At 41.4% G+C, this 6,000-nt stretch overlaps 1 protein-coding gene across 1 annotated transcript in view; it reads right to left on the bottom strand.

The window, feature by feature from the left end:
• Window positions 1-2,941, bottom strand: part of LOC141116655 (NACHT, LRR and PYD domains-containing protein 12-like) — a 423,319-nt gene extending 420,378 nt beyond the window's left edge. The window contains exon 1 of the mRNA XM_073609048.1: window positions 2,854-2,941. The gene's annotated coding sequence lies outside the window, so the exon portion shown is untranslated. The remainder of the gene's footprint in view (window positions 1-2,853) is intronic.
• Between the last annotated feature and the right edge of the window lie 3,059 nt (window positions 2,942-6,000).

A 6,000-nucleotide genomic window follows, 5' to 3' on the forward strand; every position in this document is an offset into this window, starting at 1 on the left:
TTCAGAGATACAAAAATACATAAAGTGCCCAAAATCAGTGTCCATAATCAGTGAAGTATATTCATTAAGTTCTTCCAAAAGTGCAACACCATAAAGCATGCTTCAGTGTCCTCCAGTGATCCCCATAAGCATATGCGCTCACCTTCCAGCGTGTGACACAGTATTTAAACTCTGTCAAAACACGCTTTGGAGACACTCCTGTGCTCAAATGGAATCAGCTGTATAGGCATCCAATGCTCCCCATTAAGATTATATATGCAAGAAAAAAAGAGACTCCATAGCGCAATACTGCTTAACAATAAAGAGAACTTTATTAAAACAATAAATTCTCCCCTTGTAGGGGTACTCACATGCTGCGGGTGCGTTAGTGCACCCTTCTAAATAAGCATAAATCGGCTAATGGTAGCGGTATGGCGTGCGGTGTATGCATCAACCTCTCCTTCTCTCTCTCACTGCTGACAGCTCCGTCCAGGCCCCTTGGGGAGGGGCCTGGACGGAGCTGTCAGCAGTGAGAGAGAGAAGGAGAGGTTGATGCATACACCGCACCGCACGCCATACCGCTACCATTAGCCGATTTATGCTTATTTAGAAGGGTGCACTAACGCACCCGCAGCATGTGAGTACCCCTACAAGGGGAGAATTTATTGTTTTAATAAAGTTCTCTTTATTGTTAAGCAGTATTGCGCTATGGAGTCTCTTTTTTTCTTGCATATATAATCTTAATGGGGAGCATTGGATGCCTATACAGCTGATTCCATTTGAGCACAGGAGTGTCTCCAAAGCGTGTTTTGACAGAGTTTAAATACTGTGTCACACGCTGGAAGGTGAGCGCATATGCTTATGGGGATCACTGGAGGACACTGAAGCATGCTTTATGGTGTTGCACTTTTGGAAGAACTTAATGGATATACTTCACTGATTATGGACACTGATTTTGGGCACTTTATGTATTTTTGTATCTCTGAACTCACACTGTTCAGACTTTAAGAACTCATATGAGGACTTTTTTATTTCATTTTTTTATTTCACTTTTGTTTGGATTTCTACTGTGTGTTTCATACAGCACTTTGCACTTTTGATTGGATGCACTAGAAATTATCCTTGATCTAATAGTAATTAATTATAGCACGTTTGTTTACGTATATGTTTATTTATGCACTTAGCACTTGTAACATATATTATATTATATATTTTATATATATTTCTAAATTAATTTTTTATCTGTATACTGTTTTGATTCTTTCATCTAGCGCAGACACATTTTTATTTTCTTTATATGCCATTTACACGAATATGAACGTGATATAGTGTTTGCTGCTGATGTCAATTCATGATTGATTTATGGTTCATTTTTAAGGCATAGACCCGTTTGTGGCTCGCAAGGTTTTCCACTATTTTTTGCTTTGAAAGTGCTATTTTTAGTGCATTAGTGCCTGCAGTGCACCCCAGTGTGAAAGGGGTCTAAGTGTACATTGATTGGTTAGTGCAAAAGTTATCGCGTCTACAAAATAGGGAATAGAGTTATGGCATTTTTATGAATAATTTTAATTTTATTAGTAATGGCGGCGATCTGCGATTTTTATTGTGACTGTGACATTATGGCGGACACATCGGACACTTTTGACACTATTTTGAGACCATTGTAATTTGTACAGCGATCAGTGCTATAAAAATGCACTGATTACTGTGTAAATGACACTGGCAGGGAAGGGGTTAAACACTAGGGGGCGATCAAGGGGTTAAGTGTGTCCTAGGGAGGTGTTCAAACCGTGGGGGATGGGCTACCACTGACATGACTGCGATCACTGCTCCCAATGACAGGGAGTAGTAGATCCCTGTCATGTCACTAGGCAGAACAGGAAAATGCCTTGTTTACAAAGGCATTTCCCCGTTCTGGCCCTCTGTGACACGATTGCTTGACACCGGCGGACATTGAGGCTGCAGGTCTGGTGGGTACGGTCACGGAGTACGAGGCAGGCGTGTGCATGCCCACAATGCTGCGTCTTAAAGGGGAAGTACATGTACATACATTTGTGCAGCCGTGCCATTGTGCTGACGTATATTGTCGTGCACTGGTCAGTAAGTGGGTAAAAACATCAGTTTTGCCACGTATACATGCCGTGATTAGCCGCGTTTGCGTTTAGAAGTTTTTCTTTTTTTAAGTCAAAAATGAAAAATGCCTATAAATGAAATGCGGACACATAGGATAACATGGACACATAGGATAACATGGACACATAGGATAACATGGACACATAGGAGAACGTGGGACACATAGGAGAACACAGACACATAGGATAACATGGACACATAGGATAACATGGACACATAGGATAACATGGACACATAGGATAACATGGACACATAGGAGAACGTGGGACACATAGGAGAACACAGACACATAGGAGAACACGGACACATAGGAGAACATGGACACATAGGAGAACGTGGGACACATAGGAGAACACAGACACATAGGAGAACACGGACACATAGGAGAACATGGACACAGAGGAAAACATGGACACATAGGATAACATGGACACATAGGATAACATGATGGGGAGTTTATTGACTGTAGAAAAAAACGTTTGAAGCCAAAAACAGATGCTGTAAAAACATCCAAAAACGCCCAGTGTGCATGAGGCCTAAAGGTGAGATTAGATGAGGAATACAAAGTATAAGAAAAGTATCTGATGGAAGTTTATTAATGGCAGACATGAAGACAGAGTGACTGATCGTCCTCCATACAATCGTTCATCACACATCTGCACCCTCCATCCCCCATCCTAACACTCAGTATTATCACTCGGCATCACTCAGTATATTAGATCCGGTTCTATGTAATCTTACCTTTCCGGTCACACCAGTCTGTGAAGAGATGATCGGGAAGCTCTGAACACAAACAACAAAATGAAGAATTTTGGGTGTGGGAGAGAAAGAAATGTTACTGAGGAAGTTTTACTTTTTCTGTTTTCACCGAGATCCTCCCATCTACAGATATTGTACCCTGTGAGTGTAAGGCTGCATTCACACCCGGGCATTTTCAGTTCATAAAACGCCCAACAAGCAAAATCCCCTTCATCTCAATGGCACCTTTTCACATCTGAGTGTTTTGTCACTTGAAGCAAAATGCCTGAAAAACACCTTAGGGCCAGTTCACACCAGATGCAGTTCCATGCGCTTTTTTTCTGCACAAAAATGCATGCACAGTGTTTTCCATGTATTCCAATGGCTCTAGTTCACACCATGCAGTCAGTTTCCGGTGAAGAAACTGACCGGAAACTGACTTGAACTGACTGCATCTGATGTGAACTGGCCCTAGCTCAAAGAACATGACCTTCTTTGGGGCAGATTACAGGCGTTTTTCTGCTTTTTACATTGGTGACCTTTTGACTTGTACAAAAACGTGGTAATCATTGTGGCAAAAATCTCAGTAAAAACACATGACTTGGAAACGCTCAGGTGTAAATACAGCCTAACTGTCACATCTCAGACCGTCATGTTTTATTCAAAGCCGCAATAAAACCAACGCCAGAAATGTCATATAGTGCAGCTCCATAGGTGTGCACCCTAAAGATCAAACATGTGTGTGTTTTATATACACACACACACACACATTATATATATATATATATATATATATATATATATATATATATATATATATATATATATATATATATATATATATTTGTGTATTCCTCTTTTTGGGTTCTCGACATTATATATATATATATATATATATATATATATGATGTCGAGAACCCAAAAAGAGGAATACACAAATTAAGACGGATGCCATTATAGAGAATTACTATGCACAAACACATGTATACATCCAAGCCTGTTATGGCTACGAGATGTCACAATAAGTTCACAAAGGCATACAGGGTATTATCGACATATAAATTCCAATAGTGCCCAAATATGAAAACCAGCAACATTAGGCATAAATCCTGAGATATTAAGCCAAGTATATTAAGATATACCGAGTAGTATCGACAGACAAGCTCGAAAGATACATATAATATAGAAAACAGCATTCCTAAGCATTATCAATAAACGCATTTAGGTCTACCTCTACGTTCAACCCAAATGGTGAGTAACTCTTAATTCGATATATCCAGGCCATTTCAAGGCGCGAGATACCTCGAACTAAAGAACCACCCCTCCAGGGACAGGTGAACTTGTCTATCCCCAAAAATATAGTTTTATCTGGATATTTATTATGAACTTCCAGATAATGCCTGGACACAGGATGCTTCGGAAAGCCATTAATGATGTTTGTCACATGTTCATTAAGCCTAACCATCATGGGTCGCTTAGTCCTGCCCACATATTGTAGCCCGCATGGGCACTGGAGCAGGTACATGACCCCCTTGGTAGAGCATGTGATAAAGGGCTTGATCTCGAACTCGACCTGGGTACTATTAGATCTAAAAGAATGAGTTCTCCTATGAGTGCAACCATTCAGCGAACAAATTCTGTATCTTCTACATTGATAAGGCTATCAAAAAACCCTTTCTTAAAAGTGGGGGGTTCGATGATATTATTGGCAGTAGTATTTCTGAGGGAGGGTGCCCCTCTATAAACCACCTGAGGTTTAACCGGGAGAATAGTGTTGAGAGTAGGGTCACTTGTAAGAATGTGCCAATGTTTTTTAATCAATCGGCTAACCATCCTATGCTGGATGGAATATGTAGTAATAAAAGGAGTGGAAGGTGCCCTGTTGGTATTGGGTGTCTTCTCTATGAGCAATTCACTCCTATCAATACGTAATACCTCCTCAAGAGTATCTCTTAGGAGGGTGTCAGGATAACCCTTCTCTTGAAAGCGCTTGGTCAGGACATCTGCCTGCAGAAGAAACTCACCTCTATCTCAACAGTTACGTCTCAGGCGGATATACTGACTTTTTGGCACCTACCTAATCCAAGCCTCATGGTGGCAGCTGTTAGTGGGGATATATGAATTACAGTCGGTGTCTTTAAAGTAAGTAGCAGTGGAAAATCGGCCCTCTTTGATCCGAACTGTGAGGTCCAAGAAATAAATCTCATGTTGGCTGGCTTAGTAATTCAAAAAAATGCCCCTATTTTTTGATATTAAGTCCTCCAAGAAAGGAATCCAGGTCAGACTTATCTCCATCCCATAGGAGGAGGATGTCGTCTATATACCTAGCCCACAGATCCACCTGGGGTTTCTGTTGGGCATAGACGACATGCTCCTCCCACAGGGCCATAAAGAGGTTTGCCAAGCTGGGAGCATATTTAGCCCCCATGGCGCCTCCTCTGTCTTACTTATAAAATTGGCCTCCGAACCAAAAATAGTTTTGAGATGCAACGAATTGAAGCAATTCCATTATGTAGGATATTTGCTAGTCACGCCTAAGGAAATACTCGACCGCAAAGAAACCCAGGCTATGTGGAATGACAGTAGAGGGATGTGACATCAGCTGTCACCATCCACAAACCTGATCTAGGGGTCTGAGCTGCCAATAGGTTAATCACATGGTGTGAGTCTTTTAAGTAGGAGGACATCCTAGTGACTATTGGCTGGAGAAAGAAATCAATATACTTGCCCACCTGAGATGTAACAGAATCAATGCCACTAACAATGGGACGACCCGGGGGGCAAGTAGGATGTTTGTGGACCTTGGGCAAGTAATAAATCACCAGTGTCCGCGGTGTCCTTGGTATCAAGTGTGACCTTTCCTTTTTGTTGAGAATACCCAGTTCAAAGCCCTTTTGAATGAGGACTTCTAATTCCTTCTTATATCACATTTTTGGATCAAAACCAAGGGGGTTGTAGGTGTCCCTATCTGCCAATATTCTGTACATTTCAGTGAGGTAGTCCTTTTTATCAAGAATGATGATCCCACCCCCCTTATCAGCCAATCTGATCACCAAATCCTTCTTCTCAGGCAGGGAATCAAGGCCGGCAACAAACTCCCTGTCAGTTTTCACCCTATTGACCGGCACTTGGTCCAAGTCTCTGAGAACC

This window comes from Aquarana catesbeiana, linkage group LG13 (genome assembly GCF_042186555.1).
Source record: "Aquarana catesbeiana isolate 2022-GZ linkage group LG13, ASM4218655v1, whole genome shotgun sequence".
Taxonomy (NCBI): domain Eukaryota; kingdom Metazoa; phylum Chordata; class Amphibia; order Anura; family Ranidae; genus Aquarana; species Aquarana catesbeiana.